The 20,841-nt window shown below is 48.6% G+C and overlaps 5 non-coding genes and 3 pseudogenes across 5 annotated transcripts; all 8 read right to left on the reverse strand.

Annotated features, from left to right (window-relative positions):
- Positions 1-4,908: 4,908 nt before the first annotated feature.
- LOC142264942 (U2 spliceosomal RNA) lies at positions 4,909-5,012 on the reverse strand (annotated as a pseudogene).
- A 1,387-nt stretch (positions 5,013-6,399) lies between these two features.
- LOC142264982 (U2 spliceosomal RNA) lies at positions 6,400-6,590 on the reverse strand. The gene has a single exon (XR_012731380.1). It is a non-coding gene; the product is annotated as a U2 spliceosomal RNA (small nuclear RNA).
- A 1,387-nt stretch (positions 6,591-7,977) lies between these two features.
- On the reverse strand, positions 7,978-8,168 carry LOC142264983 (U2 spliceosomal RNA). Its single transcript, XR_012731381.1, has one exon. It is a non-coding gene; the product is annotated as a U2 spliceosomal RNA (small nuclear RNA).
- A 1,387-nt stretch (positions 8,169-9,555) lies between these two features.
- LOC142264939 (U2 spliceosomal RNA) lies at positions 9,556-9,748 on the reverse strand. Its single transcript, XR_012731351.1, has one exon. It is a non-coding gene; the product is annotated as a U2 spliceosomal RNA (small nuclear RNA).
- A 701-nt stretch (positions 9,749-10,449) lies between these two features.
- LOC142264947 (U2 spliceosomal RNA) lies at positions 10,450-10,591 on the reverse strand (annotated as a pseudogene).
- A 1,387-nt stretch (positions 10,592-11,978) lies between these two features.
- On the reverse strand, positions 11,979-12,151 carry LOC142264941 (U2 spliceosomal RNA; annotated as a pseudogene).
- A 6,863-nt stretch (positions 12,152-19,014) lies between these two features.
- Positions 19,015-19,205, reverse strand: LOC142264985 (U2 spliceosomal RNA). The gene has a single exon (XR_012731383.1). It is a non-coding gene; the product is annotated as a U2 spliceosomal RNA (small nuclear RNA).
- Positions 19,206-20,592: 1,387 nt separating this feature from the next.
- LOC142264925 (U2 spliceosomal RNA) lies at positions 20,593-20,783 on the reverse strand. The gene has a single exon (XR_012731340.1). It is a non-coding gene; the product is annotated as a U2 spliceosomal RNA (small nuclear RNA).
- Positions 20,784-20,841: the final 58 nt, after the last annotated feature.

Genomic DNA, 20,841 nt, shown 5'->3' on the forward strand with positions numbered 1-20,841 from the left:
CTCCCTCTGGGGACGGAGTTCCTCAGGTCATCCTCCAGGGCAACCAACAGGCGCTGTGCAAAACGGCAGTCCCAAAAGGCGTGCAGCGATGTTTCCTCCACGAAGGGGCACCTTGGGCAGTACCGGGTTTTGCACAGGTTCCGGGCGTGCATGAATGACCGGACGGGCAGTCCGCCCTGTATCGCCATCCATGACAAGTCCTTGTGCCCGTTGGTCAATCCAGCCGATGACACGTTGGTCCAAACAGTCTCCAGTGTGTCGTGGTGAAGTCCTGGAATGTTCTCCATTTCGTCCTTGGCTCTGATGAGTTTGTGGATAGTCTTTGGCTTCCACAAATCAGGCTTGAGTCCCTCCAGTTGGTATTCCCTCACAAACCGGACAACGTCTCCGTAGAACCATGGCGTCGTCCAGTTGTAGGGGAAGGAGCTGTCCCACTTGTCCCAGCCGAACCTTCTCCAAAGGGGGAGCAGGAAGAAGCGAGACATGGACCTACCCGCAGAACCTCTCTTGACTCGCAGAGATCGGCGAACGCAGTCACATACGAAGGAGGATCGCAGGAGGGTGGGGATATCGGGTACGCCCTTCCCACCCTTGCGAGGATCCTTGTACATGATGGTCCGCTTTACTCTGTCCATCTTGGATCCCCAGACAAAACGAAACACCGTCCTGGTAATGGCCCTGCACACGGTGGCAAGGGGGGGCCAGGCCTGGGCCGTGTACTGCAGCACGGGCAGTACCTCGTTACGCAGGACCAGTGCTTTGCCCTCACAGGTGAGGCGTCTGAGGCTCCACAGACCGATCCGTTGGGTGATCTTGATCAAGCGTTCCTCCCAGGACTTGAGGGCTGCTCCTTCCTTCCCGAACCAGACTCCAAGAACCTTGATGAAATCCGGCTGGATGCTGAAAGGGAAGGGGGCGGAAGAGGCCGGCTGCCAGTCCCCGAAGAGCATGGCTTCCGACTTCCCGCAGTTGACTTTGGCTCCCGAAGCCCGTCCGAAGGTCTCACAGGTCTGGACGAGGGTGTCAACTGAGCGCCGGTCCGCGCAGAAGACGGTCACGTCGTCCATGTAGAGCGAGCACTTGACCTCGAAGCGATCTGGTCCTGGTGCGGTGATCCCTCTGATCTCTCCATTCCGCCGGATAGCCTCTGCAAAGAGTTCTATAACACAAACAAAAAGAAGAGGTGACAGAGGGCAGCCTTGTCTGACCCCTGAGAGGACCGGGAAGGGGTCAGTCTTCCAGCCGTTTACCAACACCGAGCTGTGAATATCAAAATACATTAGTTGGACATACAAACAAAACATGTTACCCAAACCTAACCTGTGCAGAGCTTTGCCCAGGAACTCATGGGAAACACGGTCGAAGGCCTTTTCCTGATCCAACGAGATCAGGGAAGCGTGCACCCGGCGGGCCTTGATGTACTCGACCGTGTCCCGCATGAGAGCCAGGCTGTCTGCGATGCGACGTCCGGGGATGCCGCAGGTCTGATCCGGGTGGATGATCCGTCCAATAACCGTCTTCAGTCTCGTTGCCATCGTCTTGGCCAGGATCTTGTAGTCGACGTTCAGAAGGGTGATGGGACGCCAATTCTTCAGGTCGCACCTCTCTCCTTTGCGCTTGTACAGGATCGTGACCATTCCTTCCCTCAGGGACGGAGGCATTCTGCCCTCCACCACCATCTCCTCATACAGATCTAACAAGTCCGGACAGATGAGGTCCCCCAGTGCTACATAGAGCTCTGCTGGGAGGCCATCACTGCCCGGAGTCCTGCCGGACCTAAAGGATCTGGCGGCCAAGAGCAGCTCATCCACCGTCAGAGGGACGTCCATGGCCGCCGCATCTGCAGGGTCAAGATGGTTAGTGATACCTGACAGGAACTTATCGGCGGCCTCGGGGTCGGTAGTCTTGCGGGCGTAGAGTTCGCTGTAGAAGTCGCTGACGACTTTCATCACGTCCTCTTTCCCGCGTCGCATGATTCCACTCTCATCTCGTAGTTCATTCAGGGGTGTATGACCGGTGTGGAGCTTCCTGAAAAAGAACGAGTTACATTTCTCACCCTTCTCCAGGTTCTCCACTTTGGAACGGAAGACAATTCGCTTGGACTCCTCCTCAAAGTGCCTTTTCAGGCTCTTCTTAGTCTCCTCCAGCTCCTCTCTCACGTCCCAGCCACATCGAAGAAGGTCATGCAGGGAACGCAGCTCACGCTGGAGTCTCCTGAAGTCCCTCTTCTTCACACACGCCTGTTGTTGACTCTTTGCCTGAAAGAAGAAACGGAACTCGAGTTTAACGTATTCCCACCAGTCAGAAACAGACTGGAAGCCTGCCTTGTAGGCCCGCCACGTGGAGTAGGCCGCTCTAAGCTCCTCCAGAACTTCCCCCTTTTCCAGCAGAGAGCAGTTCAGCTTCCAGGAGCCAGGGCCAACAGGAAAGCCGTGGCCCAGCGCACCTTGAAAGTGAATGGCTCTGTGGTCAGAGAAGAAGCAGGGGACCATCGAGTGCCCACTCCGCCCAACCGTCCGAGAGGTAAACACGAAGTCAATCCTGGAACGCAGCGAACCATCAGGTCGGCACCATGAATAATTCACAGATCCGTGTCCGATGGAGCCCACAACGTCCACGAGAGAGGCTTCGGTCACCATCTCAATGAGCAGTTTGGATGTGACGTCTAACTTGGCAGCCGTTCCAGAACTGCGTCCATCCGCCTCAATCGGGCAGTTGAAGTCCCCAGCCATCACTACCATCCTGGTGGTGGCGAGCTGAGGGCGCAGGGCTCGGAGGAGCTCCAGTCGATCGTTCTTCACAGGAGAAGCGTACACATTGATGAACCTGACAGGTTCTCCAGCCCAGGTACCGTCCACGAGCAGTAACCTGCCGCAGACGAGTTCCTGAACTGAGTCCAACGTGAAGGCGCTTCCCCTGATTAGCACGGCGACCCCTGCGGACCTACAGTCGCCCCCGCCGGACCAGTAGGACGGTCCATGGGTCCATTCCCTGGCCAGATGGTTGAAGGACCTAGAGGAGGGAAGGGAGCATTCCTGCAGGAAAAATACATTACTAGACTGAGTGTTAAGGAAAGCAAAAATCGTCCGACGTCTGAACTTGTCTCTGATGCTCCTAACATTAATGGAAAAGATGTCAATGTTAGCAGTCATTGGAGGGAAGAGAGAGTTAGTGCAGGCGATGTGCCTTAGTTACCACTCCGGTCGGGCGGTTCTTCTTCTTTGGTGTCTGTCGGTGATGGTATCACCAGCAGACCTTCTTCTTCTAGCCGGTCGAGTAGAGATGTTGCCTCAGTGGCTTCCGACTCCTCCATTTCTTCTTCGGACACCAGGGACTCCACCATCTGCTCCAACACATCTGGTTCCGGGAGGAGGTCGTCCTCCTCTTCCTGGGTTGGATTGAGATCCACAATGAACAACTTGGAATGTTCTGCGACAGGACTATCTTCCAACTGCCTCTTCCTTTGGCTTGTACCTGAGGAGACAAGAGCTGGAAAATCCTTCTCGGTGAAAGGTGCAGGGGTGCTGAGGCCCTCTGCTCTCATAGTCTGGGGAGGGAGAGTGGGCTTTGGAGGGGGGGTAAGGGCACCGACTGAGGAGTAGGGAAAAGAGGTGGAGGTGGTGGAATCCTCAGTGGGGTTGGCCGGGGGTAAAGGGGTTTGGACAGGGGTGACAGGGGGGGGGACCAGGGAGGGGGCAGCAGTTTTCTTACCCTTCTTCCTGGACTCCGTGGCCGCTGGGGCTTTGGCTGGAGCCGCGGTCACCGGGTTCTTGGCCGCCTTGGCCTCTGTGGCTTTGGTCGTAGCTGCCTTAGTCGACGAGGCTGCGACTACCCGAGCCTGGGTCGCCGCAGCCACCCTTGCCCAGGATTTCTCTCGTTGTGGGCAGTCCTTGTAAAGGTGGGCCGCCAGTCCACATAAGTTGCAGGTCATCTTCTTCGGACAATCCTTGGAGCTGTGTCCCGTCACCCGGCAAACCCTGCAGGCGTCCTCCTGGCAGGTCTTCATCGAATGCCCTTTCCCACCACATTTCCTGCAGTTGTGTGGCATGTCCGGGTAGTAGATGAGACCAAAGGAGTTTCCCAGAGAGAATGTCGGGGGCAGGTGCTGAAGGCCGTCCTCGGATGCTAGTTCCCTGTGGAGCCGAACGGTTACTGACCACTTACCCGTCCAGAATCCGCTGCCGTTAAGGATGTGGGATGGTTCCCTCACCACTGTGCAGAAGCGTCCCAGGAACGTGGATATGTCTCTTCCTGGGGTGTGCGGGTTCCGCATGGAGACCGTGATCCTCTTCTCATCCCTCTGTATAGGACAGGATCCTAAAAAAGAATGAAAAGGGGAGTCCGGCATCGCCGCGTTCATCGCCTCCCAGTATCTCCTGCAGGCATTCACCGTGGCAAAGGTTACCAGAAAGATGCCAGTCATGAAGGTCTGGACACTCAGGGTTTCCGCCCTGGAGAAGCCCTGATCCAGAATCATCTTCTTGCAGAACACGTCGCTGGACATGTCCGGCAACCTACCATCCACCGCCTTTAGCTTCAGGGCGACCGTCTGCCGCATCCAAGGCTCCAGGGTTGGAGCCTTTTCAGGCGGCGTCCGGGCTCCCTCCGGCTGGCCGGCGTCGGAGGTAGGGGCCTCTTGGACCGAAGAAGCCTCTGGATGAGCCTTCCTGGAGGTCCCTGGGTCCTGAGCCTTCTTGGCTGCCTTCTCTGGCTTGCTTGCCATGGCTGGTTCCTGCTTGAGTTCCCGGAGCTGGATCTTGGATTCTTCTCCGGGTGTCTTCTCCCGCTGTGTTCCTCCTCGAAGTTCCTCTGGTCTCCCCAAGTCTTCTCCGAGCCTTCGGCTTCTTGCTTCTTTCTGCCAAGCTCTTCTTCCGTCCGATCTCCCTCTTTCGGTCTCGGCTGGGCTTCGGAGCTTGTCTCCCTGATCGTATCTCGTCAAGTGTAGCTAGCTCAGTTTGTTCTGATAAGAACAGATACTACACTTGATCTTAGCCAAAAGGCCGAGAAGCGATAACCAGAATTGGTTTGGGCCTCGAGTGGCACCCTGGCCTATGCCGGACACATCTTAGGGAGAGAGAGCGAGAGGGAGACAAACCCACGCCTACACAAGACATTTTGTCACCCAAGCCAACCCTTGAAAAGGCTGCTTTGCAGAGCAAAAACAAGAAGAATGGTGCGTTTTGCAGCCGCCGCCCACTGCAATGAATCTGAATAACTCCTCCTTTAGGGCGCAAGCAACTCCCCTCCCCCTTGCAGTCTTTCCAATTCACGATACAAAAAGACGGACAGGACAGGTTGCCTGACTTTCCGTCACTGCCACCCTTTGCCATCCTTACCCGTAGAAAGCCCTTTCATCATCCCCAAACCCTAATCTTTTCCCTTTCCTTCCCAGCCCCCAAACCCTGCCCTCTGTACCTTTCTCACCACCCGCTTCCCTTCTCCTGTCATCCCCCTACCACCCGGGAAAAAAAGAGATTGCCCCCTCCTTCCACTAGCCCACCCTCCCACCCAAAGAACAACTTCTTCTGCGCAGCTTGTTTTCTAGGCAGCAGCGCTATTGTGATGTCATCGGGGGGCATTGTGACAAGCCGCCAGTGTTCCGTCTCTTCATGTTGTGCACAGTTCAAACGGAAAATACATCAACAGGCAGACTACAGAAAAGCTTACTATCAAAGGTTAGAGGGGGGCTTTCTCAGAGGGCTTTTTACAGTTTTTCTATTCCCAATTAGCCGTTTAAGTGTACTTATTGAAAGTAGTAATTCTTTCATAGGCCGCCCTTTCTTAGTATTTGACGTTCCTTATATTGCGGTATGAGGCTTCGCAGTAGGTTGCAAACATTCATCACCCATGACTGTCCCCAATTGAGCTCAGAAGCTCAATGTCTATCATGACCTCTCTTTTAGAATGTCCAAGAGCAAGCAAACTATTCCTCCAGGAGAGGGCGCCAACAGACTACTAAAGAGATCATCATTACTCAAAGAAAACCCCAAAAACCAATGCATGATAGGAATAAACAGGTAACTTTCTTTGGAGTGGAAGCGGAGAGATCGCACCAGATGCCAATTCTAGATCTTATCACACCTGTGGTCACTGCAGCAGCAGGTGAATCCACTTTGTCCAAAAGGGATCTATTCCATTCAATTGCAAATGATCTAGATAAGACAGAGAACTGCAGCACGGGGACATAGCCGAGTTGGTCAGGTTGAGTGGTGATGAGTTTGCTATTTGGATGAATAAAGAAAGTCAAAAGTGTGAAAGATAAAAAACAAAAGGAGGAAGTGTGAAAAGTGAATGGGCCAAATTGAGGTGCATATGAAGACGTATGCTTTCTTCCAATTCATTAAATCGGGCTAATATGAATCAGGTGAATTGAGTTCTGCTTTTGGAAACTGGGTTAAGAAGGGGTGCACCGTTCCTGGAGGTACTGCAATACCAGGTCAATGCGTGGAGTGGACAGAGCAAGCTCTTTTTCCATCTCCCTGTTCTAAAAATCCATTTAATATATGGTCCCCAGATAGGGGACGTATCAGATATTAAACTGATAAGAACAGATACTACACTTGATCTTAGCCAAAAGGCCGAGAAGCGATAACCAGAATTGGTTTGGGCCTCGAGTGGCACCCTGGCCTATGCCGGACACATCTTAGGGAGAGAGAGCGAGAGGGAGACAAACCCACGCCTACACAAGACATTTTGTCACCCAAGCCAACCCTTGAAAAGGCTGCTTTGCAGAGCAAAAACAAGAAGAATGGTGCGTTTTGCAGCCGCCGCCCACTGCAATGAATCTGAATAACTCCTCCTTTAGGGCGCAAGCAACTCCCCACCCCCTTGCAGTCTTTCCAATTCACGATACAAAAAGACGGACAGGACAGGTTGCCTGACTTTCCGTCACTGCCACCCTTTGCCATCCTTACCCGTAGAAAGCCCTTTCATCATCCCCAAACCCTAATCTTTTCCCTTTCCTTCCCAGCCCCCAAACCCTGCCCTCTGTACCTTTCTCACCACCCGCTTCCCTTCTCCTGTCATCCCCCTACCACCCGGGAAAAAAAGAGATTGCCCCCTCCTTCCACTAGCCCACCCTCCCACCCAAAGAACAACTTCTTCTGCGCAGCTTGTTTTCTAGGCAGCAGCGCTATTGTGATGTCATCGGGGGGCATTGTGACAAGCCGCCAGTGTTCCGTCTCTTCATGTTGTGCACAGTTCAAACGGAAAATACATCAACAGGCAGACTACAGAAAAGCTTACTATCAAAGGTTAGAGGGGGGCTTTCTCAGAGGGCTTTTTACAGTTTTTCTATTCCCAATTAGCCGTTTAAGTGTACTTATTGAAAGTAGTAATTCTTTCATAGGCCGCCCTTTCTTAGTATTTGACGTTCCTTATATTGCGGTATGAGGCTTCGCAGTAGGTTGCAAACATTCATCACCCATGACTGTCCCCAATTGAGCTCAGAAGCTCAATGTCTATCATGACCTCTCTTTTAGAATGTCCAAGAGCAAGCAAACTATTCCTCCAGGAGAGGGCGCCAACAGACTACTAAAGAGATCATCATTACTCAAAGAAAACCCCAAAAACCAATGCATGATAGGAATAAACAGGTAACTTTCTTTGGAGTGGAAGCGGAGAGATCGCACCAGATGCCAATTCTAGATCTTATCACACCTGTGGTCACTGCAGCAGCAGGTGAATCCACTTTGTCCAAAAGGGATCTATTCCATTCAATTGCAAATGATCTAGATAAGACAGAGAACTGCAGCACGGGGACATAGCCGAGTTGGTCAGGTTGAGTGGTGATGAGTTTGCTATTTGGATGAATAAAGAAAGTCAAAAGTGTGAAAGATAAAAAACAAAAGGAGGAAGTGTGAAAAGTGAATGGGCCAAATTGAGGTGCATATGAAGACGTATGCTTTCTTCCAATTCATTAAATCGGGCTAATATGAATCAGGTGAATTGAGTTCTGCTTTTGGAAACTGGGTTAAGAAGGGGTGCACCGTTCCTGGAGGTACTGCAATACCAGGTCAATGCGTGGAGTGGACAGAGCAAGCTCTTTTTCCATCTCCCTGTTCTAAAAATCCATTTAATATATGGTCCCCAGATAGGGGACGTATCAGATATTAAACTGATAAGAACAGATACTACACTTGATCTTAGCCAAAAGGCCGAGAAGCGATAACCAGAATTGGTTTGGGCCTCGAGTGGCACCCTGGCCTATGCCGGACACATCTTAGGGAGAGAGAGCGAGAGGGAGACAAACCCACGCCTACACAAGACATTTTGTCACCCAAGCCAACCCTTGAAAAGGCTGCTTTGCAGAGCAAAAACAAGAAGAATGGTGCGTTTTGCAGCCGCCGCCCACTGCAATGAATCTGAATAACTCCTCCTTTAGGGCGCAAGCAACTCCCCTCCCCCTTGCAGTCTTTCCAATTCACGATACAAAAAGACGGACAGGACAGGTTGCCTGACTTTCCGTCACTGCCACCCTTTGCCATCCTTACCCGTAGAAAGCCCTTTCATCATCCCCAAACCCTAATCTTTTCCCTTTCCTTCCCAGCCCCCAAACCCTGCCCTCTGTACCTTTCTCACCACCCGCTTCCCTTCTCCTGTCATCCCCCTACCACCCGGGAAAAAAAGAGATTGCCCCCTCCTTCCACTAGCCCACCCTCCCACCCAAAGAACAACTTCTTCTGCGCAGCTTGTTTTCTAGGCAGCAGCGCTATTGTGATGTCATCGGGGGGCATTGTGACAAGCCGCCAGTGTTCCGTCTCTTCATGTTGTGCACAGTTCAAACGGAAAATACATCAACAGGCAGACTACAGAAAAGCTTACTATCAAAGGTTAGAGGGGGGCTTTCTCAGAGGGCTTTTTACAGTTTTTCTATTCCCAATTAGCCGTTTAAGTGTACTTATTGAAAGTAGTAATTCTTTCATAGGCCGCCCTTTCTTAGTATTTGACGTTCCTTATATTGCGGTATGAGGCTTCGCAGTAGGTTGCAAACATTCATCACCCATGACTGTCCCCAATTGAGCTCAGAAGCTCAATGTCTATCATGACCTCTCTTTTAGAATGTCCAAGAGCAAGCAAACTATTCCTCCAGGAGAGGGCGCCAACAGACTACTAAAGAGATCATCATTACTCAAAGAAAACCCCAAAAACCAATGCATGATAGGAATAAACAGGTAACTTTCTTTGGAGTGGAAGCGGAGAGATCGCACCAGATGCCAATTCTAGATCTTATCACACCTGTGGTCACTGCAGCAGCAGGTGAATCCACTTTGTCCAAAAGGGATCTATTCCATTCAATTGCAAATGATCTAGATAAGACAGAGAACTGCAGCACGGGGACATAGCCGAGTTGGTCAGGTTGAGTGGTGATGAGTTTGCTATTTGGATGAATAAAGAAAGTCAAAAGTGTGAAAGATAAAAAACAAAAGGAGGAAGTGTGAAAAGTGAATGGGCCAAATTGAGGTGCATATGAAGACGTATGCTTTCTTCCAATTCATTAAATCGGGCTAATATGAATCAGGTGAATTGAGTTCTGCTTTTGGAAACTGGGTTAAGAAGGGGTGCACCGTTCCTGGAGGTACTGCAATACCAGGTCAATGCGTGGAGTGGACAGAGCAAGCTCTTTTTCCATCTCCCTGTTCTAAAAATCCATTTAATATATGGTCCCCAGATAGGGGACGTATCAGATATTAAACTGATAAGAACAGATTTTTTTATTTAATGAAGCTTTCCAAAGCACCGCAAAAATGCATGACCGAAGTCACACCAAAAACAGTGCAAAGGCTAGGATTCGTGTGGACCCCTCCGTGAGAAGAGGATCCCCAAAAATCAACCCCGTCCCTCCGAGCCAGAAGGCCACAGCGAGGGTCAGGGATCTTCGGTGCTCCCCCAAGCCGAAGCCTGGTTGAGCCTTGTTGTTGCTCCCAGCGTCCACCGAGGCATCTTACCCAAGTGGAGTAGGGAGCTACTAGTCGTTGGTTTCGCAGCCGAGACTGCCCGGACCGTCAACCGGTGTTGGTTTCTCAGCCCAAGGCTGACCGGACCTCCAACCGGGTGTTGGTTTCTCAGCCCAAGGCTGACCGGACCTCCAACCGGGTGTTGGTTTCTCAGCCCAAGGCTAACCGGACCTCCAACCGGGTGTTGGTTTCTCAGCCAAAGCTGACCCGGACCTCCAACCGGGTGTTGGTTTCTCAGCCCAAAGCTGACCGGACCTCCGACCGGGATTATAAAAATTTCCCTTCTTAGCCAGAAGGCCGGGATAGGGCAATATGCTTGGAAAGTATGAATAGGCAAGGCGCGGCGTGCGACAGAGTCTGAGGCTTACCAGGGTCCCAACCTAGCAAGTTCAGACTCCCTCCAGGGTGTCCATTCCTGGGGCACATTGCACCATAACCCCCACACTTACTCAGTCTAATAGCCTCGATCCTGGTAGGGCCATGGTTTCCTCTAGATGGATATACTATCCTCCCAAAGTACTAATAAGCGCAACCTTCCAGTGTGCATTGCATCATTGTACTAAGGTGGCCGGAGCCTTAAACCACCTTTTCGAATGATACTACACTTGATCTTAGCCAAAAGGCCGAGAAGCGATAACCAGAATTGGTTTGGGCCTCGAGTGGCACCCTGGCCTATGCCGGACACATCTTAGGGAGAGAGAGCGAGAGGGAGACAAACCCACGCCTACACAAGACATTTTGTCACCCAAGCCAACCCTTGAAAAGGCTGCTTTGCAGAGCAAAAACAAGAAGAATGGTGCGTTTTGCAGCCGCCGCCCACTGCAATGAATCTGAATAACTCCTCCTTTAGGGCGCAAGCAACTCCCCTCCCCCTTGCAGTCTTTCCAATTCACGATACAAAAAGACGGACAGGACAGGTTGCCTGACTTTCCGTCACTGCCACCCTTTGCCATCCTTACCCGTAGAAAGCCCTTTCATCATCCCCAAACCCTAATCTTTTCCCTTTCCTTCCCAGCCCCCAAACCCTGCCCTCTGTACCTTTCTCACCACCCGCTTCCCTTCTCCTGTCATCCCCCTACCACCCGGGAAAAAAAGAGATTGCCCCCTCCTTCCACTAGCCCACCCTCCCACCCAAAGAACAACTTCTTCTGCGCAGCTTGTTTTCTAGGCAGCAGCGCTATTGTGATGTCATCGGGGGGCATTGTGACAAGCCGCCAGTGTTCCGTCTCTTCATGTTGTGCACAGTTCAAACGGAAAATACATCAACAGGCAGACTACAGAAAAGCTTACTATCAAAGGTTAGAGGGGGGCTTTCTCAGAGGGCTTTTTACAGTTTTTCTATTCCCAATTAGCCGTTTAAGTGTACTTATTGAAAGTAGTAATTCTTTCATAGGCCACCCTTTCTTAGTATTTGACGTTCCTTATATTGCGGTATGAGGCTTCGCAGTAGGTTGCAAACATTCATCACCCATGACTGTCCCCAATTGAGCTCAGAAGCTCAATGTCTATCATGACCTCTCTTTTAGAATGTCCAAGAGCAAGCAAACTATTCCACCAGGAGAGGGCGCCAACAGACTACTAAAGAGATCATCATTACTCAAAGAAAACCCCAAAAACCAATGCATGATAGGAATAAACAGGTAACTTTCTTTGGAGTGGAAGCGGAGAGATCGCACCAGATGCCAATTCTAGATCTTATCACACCTGTGGTCACTGCAGCAGCAGGTGAATCCACTTTGTCCAAAAGGGATCTATTCCATTCAATTGCAAATGATCTAGATAAGACAGAGAACTGCAGCACGGGGACATAGCCGAGTTGGTCAGGTTGAGTGGTGATGAGTTTGCTATTTGGATGAATAAAGAAAGTCAAAAGTGTGAAAGATAAAAAACAAAAGGAGGAAGTGTGAAAAGTGAATGGGCCAAATTGAGGTGCATATGAAGACGTATGCTTTCTTCCAATTCATTAAATCGGGCTAATATGAATCAGGTGAATTGAGTTCTGCTTTTGGAAACTGGGTTAAGAAGGGGTGCACCGTTCCTGGAGGTACTGCAATACCAGGTCAATGCGTGGAGTGGACAGAGCAAGCTCTTTTTCCATCTCCCTGTTCTAAAAATCCATTTAATATATGGTCCCCAGATAGGGGACGTATCAGATATTAAACTGATAAGAACAGATCACGTTTCAAACAAGCTTTATTGATTCATAGCACATAACAAAGAGAGAACAAAAACCATCTATTTTCACAGAATGATAAAAACACAGTAAAATGACAATTAATATTCAACTCTTTCAAATAGCAGTAAAATATGGCATAAAATCAATAAAAAGCAATGCATAAAACCAACAAAACAAGGTTTCATATAAAACATGACATAAAAGCATATATTAAAAGGCAAATAAAACCATTAAAAAATAGTTATAAATACATATAAGTGTTCCAGATTTGGAGACACCACGCCTTTTTTGCTTCTTGTGTGCCTAGCGCTTTACAATCTCTCAGGTAATAGGTGTACATTTCACATAGCGCCAGGCCAATACAATCTTTAATAGGAATACAGTCATGTTTAAACAATAAAATATTACGTGTTTTCCATAATGCCTCTTTGAAACTGTTTATTATGAGCCATGCTACTCTTGCTTGTGACATGTTGGGACATTCAAGAAAACCGTATAAAATTACATCACAATTCAACACTCTCAGACCACACACCCATTTCAACAGAGTGCCCACTGTTTGCCATAGGCCTTGTGCAAAGGGACAGTACCAAAACAGGTGAAATACGGTCTCCTCCTGTGCACACCTGTCCCTGGGGCACCGGGCGCTCGCCACCAATCCTCTATGATGTTGAAAGGCCCTGGTGGGCAGACACTGATGGACTATCTGCCAAGCGAGGTCCTTTTGTGTGTTCCCCAGGGCAGGACATGCTACATTATTCCAAATTAACTGGCACCTGGAGACAGAGAAATTAGCCACATCTTCCATTACCTCCTGTCCCTTGCAGACAAACGTGAGCTTTTTTTGGTCTGAGAGGACCTGCGGGTCAACATTAGTTAAATCATAGTCATCAATTACTTTAGTTAAAACTTCATAATGTTTCGGGGGAGACAACAGAAAAGGACAGTTAGATTGCATTTCAATCTGCAACTTCCTAAAGAGGAACCCTGTGCAATAATGGAGAAAACATGAGAAAGCCCCTTCCATCTTAATACATTTGTAACAGAATACAAAAAACTTAATAAAAATAAACAGTTGTAGGTCTGGGAGGCCCTTACCACCATTTTTTTTACTTTTACAGACCACCACCCTCCTCAGCTTCTCCATTTTTGACCCCCATAAAAAGTAAAATAGGGGCTTTTGCAGTCTTTTCATATACAGGGAATTTGGAGGGAAAACCATGGCAGCATATAAAATAATTGGAAGCAAAACCATTTTAATTACCAGGATCTTCCCCTCCATTGACAGTTTCCTTAGTTGCCACAAAGAAATTTTCTGGTCTATTTTACCCAGTACTGAGTCCCAGTTTTTTTGACCGTCATTTTCTGCATTAAATAGGACCCCCAATATTTTAATGCCTTCTGTTTGTACTGGGATTTTGGGGGGGTCTGGCTCCCATTGTCCCACCGTCATGCAATCACATTTACTCACATTGAGTTTAAAACCAGAGCCTAAGCTAAAAATTTCGGTGTCCAGGATTGCTCTGTTAACAGCAGCCGTGTTCGTACAATACAATGAAACATCGTCCATATAAGCTAGGGCCTTGACCTGCTGTCCTCCCCCCCCCTGGGATGGGGACCCCTCTAATAACATTATCATCCCGTAACCGACACAAGAGGGGCTCAATGGCGCATATAAAAAGAAGGGGGGACATGGGGCACCCCTGTTTCACCCCAGACAGCAAAGCCACTTCCTGTGTAAAAAAACCATTAATTAAAACCTGGGAAAAAGATTCTTTGTATAAAAGTCCTATTTTTTCTATAAAAACCATGGGGAAGCCCATTCTCTCCATTACTTTAAAAAGATAAAAATGCGAGACCCTGTCAAAAGCCTTTTGGAAATCTAAAGATAAGATTGCCAGCGGCTGTTTGCGTTCCTTCTGGTACCATATGATATCCCGTATTAAGTTTAGATGTTCCCATATGGACCTCCCTGGGATGCCGCATACCTGATTTGGGTGAACTATACTTTTAATGACTGTTTTCATCCGTATGGCAATCACCCTGGCTATGATTTTATAATCGGTATTCAACAGGGATATTGGTCTCCAGTTCTCCAGTTTAGTTTTATCACCCTTTTTATAAATTAAAGTGATAATGCTATGTCTCCAAGAATGAGGCAATAAATTAACCTTAAAAACTTCACTAAAAACCTGTAAAATATCGGCTTTGATAAAATCCCAGAAAGTTAAATAAAACTCAATGGGGAGACCGTCCGACCCCGGGGCTTTACCTTTATGAAAGCCCTTCAGGGCCTCCTCGATCTCCTCCTGGTTAATTTCATCACATAAAAAATCCTGGTCATTTTTACTTAAAACCTGGGATAAAAAATTAAGATTATCAGCAAGAGTAAAATCATCAATATTTTTAAGGTTAAAAAGATCAGAATAAAAATTGAAAGCCTCATTTAAAATAGCACTTGTGGAGGATTGGCCCTCTAATTCCTCAATGATGTGTTTACGCTCCCCCACTTTTTTAAAAAAATACCTTGAACAAGTCTCCCCCTCCTCCAAATGTTTTACCCGGGCACTAAAAATAATCTCCTTTCCTTTCTGTTCAAGGTATTTCTGAATCTCCATCTTAAGTTTGACTATATCGCTCTCAACCTCAGGTACACCCCATCCTTTTAACCTATGGAGAGTTTGCAGACGAATATTAAAATCCTTAAAACATTTCCTTTTTTCCTGGGCTTTCTTTTTCCCCATTTTTATAAAGAAATCCTTTACTCTTACTTTAACACACTCCCACCACCCCAGCATGGTTTGGTCAGGGTGTTTGCACTTCCTCCAAGTTTTATACTTATTAATAAAATCAGCCCTGATTTTTTCATCCTGCAAAAGCGTTACATTTAATCTCCAAACACTTTTCCCAGTTCTTTCCTCACCTGGGTACATCTGGGTGGTGTGTAAGAGCTTGTGGTCAGAAAATATGTTGTCCATCAGGCCGGCTGCTTTCAACTTAAAAACTCCTGTGGAAGGGAAAATAAAATCTATACGAGAGGATACCACCCCCCCACTCCACGTGAAACCAGGGTCAGTCGGGTGGCTCCTCCTCCAAGCATCAAACAGTTTAAAATCAGTTAAAATGTGTTGAATTTGACTAGAAGTTTTGTCAATATTGCAAGAAATACCTCCCCCACTCCTCCCCTCCCCCATCATAACACAGTTAAAATCTCCCCCTAAGACCATAGCGGAAGAACCTGTCAAAAATAGGGGAAGATTGCTGAAAAGGGAGGAACGGTCATTTTTTTCAGGGGAAGCATAAATATTCATAAAATCACATTTAAAACCATTAAAAACTGTTTGCGTTAAAAGAGCACGACCAGGAACAATTTCAGTTATTGACAGTATATCCACATTATGTCCCTTGAACAGGATTCCCACCCCAGCTGACTTATTGTCACAAGACCCCGACCACACAGAGGGTCCTGCAGACCAGTCCTTTTTCAGCTCGGGGTAAGAGAGTTCATGCTCAATTCCACATTCTTGTAGAAAGAAAACGTCAAAGCTTAATGTCAGTAGCCAAGCAAAAAGAGCCGCTCTCCTCACTGGGCTCTTCAGGCTTCTCACATTTAAAGAAGCAATACGAATGTCCGCCATATTAATGTTTCTTTTTTAACTCCTCACTTTCCATCTCAATCTCAATGAGACGGGCAGCCGATGTAGCAGAAGAAACAGTGTCCAAGCTACTAGTGTCACTATCGGACGCTTCATACAACACATCACCCTCAGGGTCACTGGGTGGGGATAATACCTCACAAAAATAGAGCTTCGATAAGCGATCCTCAGAGTCACCTTCCCGACCTCGTTTTTTGCAGGCACTGACATCCATCTGGGACTCCTCCTCCCGTACCTCCGGGGGTAGAACTCCAACTTGGCCAACCAGGTCATCAGGGGATGCCACCACTTGACTGGAATGAACGGCAGGGCAATCCTCATCAGGATGGTCATCAGAACGCGTGGCATCATGGTTGTCATCATGTACATCACCAGGATGGTCATCACGGGAGGCCTCAGGACCCTCCGAGAGGCAGTCAACAGGACGGGCACCAAGGAAGTCATCTGGCTGGTCATCCAATCGGTCCCTCGGCTCCAAGGAAGACATCGGGGTCTCTGGAACAACTGGAAAAGAAACCTCCGCCACACTGCGAGCATTGCCCCCATCAGCTGGGTCAAGTGCTCCAGATTTTTGTTTGTTCTTTTTTCTCTGGCCCTTGGGCCCTTCCTCAGTCCTATGCTGAGGTTCACCCGACTCCTCACCAGTCAAAACCTGGGCTTCTGCATAAGTGGGTTCACAGTCGGCCGCATAGACAATCGCAGGGTCACGCAACAGGTTTACATGGAGCGCAACAGATGGAAGAGACTGTTTCCGACCCGCAGTTACGTCCGAGTAGGAGCGAACAGAAGTCCCCGATTTGGCCGTACCGGCAGCAGTAGGCACTCCTGCGGAACTAGCCGCAGTCATACGGGAGCCTCTCTCTGGTTTTGGTCGCATCGGACAGTTGCTGAAAAGATGGGTACTTCCACCACAGCCACTGCAGGTCTTCTCTTTTTTACAGTCTCTGGACGTGTGTCCCCAATCGCCACAATTGTGGCACCGAACCATCTTTTCTTTGCCACACTCCCTCTGCATATGTCCTGTGTCGCCACAGTTCCTACATCGGTTAACCTGCCCGTTGAAGAACAGGTAACCGTGCTCTTTTCCAATCACCACCAAGGATGGAGGGTGCATGAAACCCTCCACCCCATCCGGATCAGGGTTGAAACGGACCATAAAGCGTCTCTTTCCGCACCAGAGACCACTCTTGCCCAAAACTTTCCCTGTGGATCGTACCGATACACAGTATCGCCTCAAGAATAACATGATGTCATCCTCAGGGACAAACGGACTGTGCATGTACACCACCAGGGTCACCTCATCGCCACCGTACAAACATGTACAGACCATGTCATCCAGCAGCGGATGGTTGCTGTGGATTCTGACAAGGTCATGGAATGACCGACAAGCCGCTCGGGAATCCAACGTCAGGATGTATGTGTTCTGCCCCCTCTCCTGCAGGCAGTACACTTCACTCCTTGTCACGCCCAACAGACCCTGTAGGATCTGTGTGAAGAAGGCCCCAGGGTTGTCAAAACCCACATTGGTCGCAGGGACCACAATTTTAAAGGAATTCTTCAGCTGGCCGGAGCCAGTGAAGCTCACATAAGTGCAAGGCATAGCACTCGGGTATAAAGACTTACCGTCCAAGACGGGTTCGGCCTTTCACCGGGGATCACTCCTCGTTGCTCAGGGACTAATCCGGCTCCCTAATAGCAGCAGGGGGGTGAAGTCCCACCGTGAGGTGAAACGATCCCCCCAGGCCAAAGAGCCGGGTACCCCGAGCACCTTCCAGCCAAAGCCAGGCACAAAACAGTGAAGCTCTGCACCTGATCTTAGCCAAAAGGCCGAGAAGCGATAACCAGAATTGGTTTGGGCCTCGAGTGGCACCCTGGCCTATGCCGGACACATCTTAGGGAGAGAGAGCGAGAGGGAGACAAACCCACGCCTACACAAGACATTTTGTCACCCAAGCCAACCCTTGAAAAGGCTGCTTTGCAGAGCAAAAACAAGAAGAATGGTGCGTTTTGCAGCCGCCGCCCACTGCAATGAATCTGAATAACTCCTCCTTTAGGGCGCAAGCAACTCCCCTCCCCCTTGCAGTCTTTCCAATTCACGATACAAAAAGACGGACAGGACAGGTTGCCTGACTTTCCGTCACTGCCACCCTTTGCCATCCTTACCCGTAGAAAGCCCTTTCATCATCCCCAAACCCTAATCTTTTCCCTTTCCTTCCCAGCCCCCAAACCCTGCCCTCTGTACCTTTCTCACCACCCGCTTCCCTTCTCCTGTCATCCCCCTACCACCCGGGAAAAAAAGAGATTGCCCCCTCCTTCCACTAGCCCACCCTCCCACCCAAAGAACAACTTCTTCTGCGCAGCTTGTTTTCTAGGCAGCAGCGCTATTGTGATGTCATCGGGGGGCATTGTGACAAGCCGCCAGTGTTCCGTCTCTTCATGTTGTGCACAGTTCAAACGGAAAATACATCAACAGGCAGACTACAGAAAAGCTTACTATCAAAGGTTAGAGGGGGGCTTTCTCAGAGGGCTTTTTACAGTTTTTCTATTCCCAATTAGCCGTTTAAGTGTACTTATTGAAAGTAGTAATTCTTTCATAGGCCGCCCTTTCTTAGTATTTGACGTTCCTTATATTGCGGTATGAGGCTTCGCAGTAGGTTGCAAACATTCATCACCCATGACTGTCCCCAATTGAGCTCAGAAGCTCAATGTCTATCATGACCTCTCTTTTAGAATGTCCAAGAGCAAGCAAACTATTCCTCCAGGAGAGGGCGCCAACAGACTACTAAAGAGATCATCATTACTCAAAGAAAACCCCAAAAACCAATGCATGATAGGAATAAACAGGTAACTTTCTTTGGAGTGGAAGCGGAGAGATCGCACCAGATGCCAATTCTAGATCTTATCACACCTGTGGTCACTGCAGCAGCAGGTGAATCCACTTTGTCCAAAAGGGATCTATTCCATTCAATTGCAAATGATCTAGATAAGACAGAGAACTGCAGCACGGGGACATAGCCGAGTTGGTCAGGTTGAGTGGTGATGAGTTTGCTATTTGGATGAATAAAGAAAGTCAAAAGTGTGAAAGATAAAAAACAAAAGGAGGAAGTGTGAAAAGTGAATGGGCCAAATTGAGGTGCATATGAAGACGTATGCTTTCTTCCAATTCATTAAATCGGGCTAATATGAATCAGGTGAATTGAGTTCTGCTTTTGGAAACTGGGTTAAGAAGGGGTGCACCGTTCCTGGAGGTACTGCAATACCAGGTCAATGCGTGGAGTGGACAGAGCAAGCTCTTTTTCCATCTCCCTGTTCTAAAAATCCATTTAATATATGGTCCCCAGATAGGGGACGTATCAGATATTAAACTGATAAGAACAGATACTACACTTGATCTTAGCCAAAAGGCCGAGAAGCGATAACCAGAATTGGTTTGGGCCTCGAGTGGCACCCTGGCCTATGCCGGACACATCTTAGGGAGAGAGAGCGAGAGGGAGACAAACCCACGCCTACACAAGACATTTTGTCACCCAAGCCAACCCTTGAAAAGGCTGCTTTGCAGAGCAAAAACAAGAAGAATGGTGCGTTTTGCAGCCGCCGCCCACTGCAATGAATCTGAATAACTCCTCCTTTAGGGCGCAAGCAACTCCCCTCCCCCTTGCAGTCTTTCCAATTCACGATACAAAAAGACGGACAGGACAGGTTGCCTGACTTTCCGTCACTGCCACCCTTTGCCATCCTTACCCGTAGAAAGCCCTTTCATCATCCCCAAACCCTAATCTTTTCCCTTTCCTTCCCAGCCCCCAAACCCTGCCCTCTGTACCTTTCTCACCACCCGCTTCCCTTCTCCTGTCATCCCCCTACCACCCGGGAAAAAAAGAGATTGCCCCCTCCTTCCACTAGCCCACCCTCCCACCCAAAGAACAACTTCTTCTGCGCAGCTTGTTTTCTAGGCAGCAGCGCTATTGTGATGTCATCGGGGGGCATTGTGACAAGCCGCCAGTGTTCCGTCTCTTCATGTTGTGCACAGTTCAAACGGAAAATACATCAACAGGCAGACTACAGAAAAGCTTACTATCAAAGGTTAGAGGGGGGCTTTCTCAGAGGGCTTTTTACAGTTTTTCTATTCCCAATTAGCCGTTTAAGTGTACTTATTGAAAGTAGTAATTCTTTCATAGGCCGCCCTTTCTTAGTATTTGACGTTCCTTATATTGCGGTATGAGGCTTCGCAGTAGGTTGCAAACATTCATCACCCATGACTGTCCCCAATTGAGCTCAGAAGCTCAATGTCTATCATGACCTCTCTTTTAGAATGTCCAAGAGCAAGCAAACTATTCCTCCAGGAGAGGGCGCCAACAGACTACTAAAGAGATCATCATTACTCAAAGAAAACCCCAAAAACCAATGCATGATAGGAATAAACAGGTAACTTTCTTTGGAGTGGAAGCGGAGAGATCGCACCAGATGCCAATTCTAGATCTTATCACACCTGTGGTCACTGCAGCAGCAGGTGAATCCACTTTGTCCAAAAGGGATCTATTCCATTCAATTGCAAATGATCTAGATAAGACAGAGAACTGCAGCACGGGGACATAGCCGAGTTGGTCAGGTTGAGTGGTGATGAGTTTGCTATTTGGATGAATAAAGAAAGTCAAAAGTGTGAAAGATAAAAAACAAAAGGAGGAAGTGTGAAAAGTGAATGGGCCAAATTGAGGTGCATATGAAGACGTATGCTTTCTTCCAATTCATTAAATCGGGCTAATATGAATCAGGTGAATTGAGTTCTGCTTTTGGAAACTGGGTTAAGAAGGGGTGCACCGTTCCTGGAGGTACTGCAATACCAGGTCAATGCGTGGAGTGGACAGAGAAAGCTCTTTTTCCATCTCCCTGTTCTAAAAATCCATTTAATATATGGTCCCCAGATAGGGGACGTATCAGATATTAAACTGATAAGAACAGATACTACACTTGATCTTAGCCAAAAGGCCGAGAAGCGATAACCAGAATTGGTTTGGGCCTCGAGTGGCACCCTGGCCTATGCCGGACACATCTTAGG

The sequence above is a fragment of the Anomaloglossus baeobatrachus genome, unplaced genomic scaffold (assembly GCF_048569485.1).
Source record: "Anomaloglossus baeobatrachus isolate aAnoBae1 unplaced genomic scaffold, aAnoBae1.hap1 Scaffold_2714, whole genome shotgun sequence".
Lineage (NCBI taxonomy): Eukaryota > Metazoa > Chordata > Amphibia > Anura > Aromobatidae > Anomaloglossus > Anomaloglossus baeobatrachus.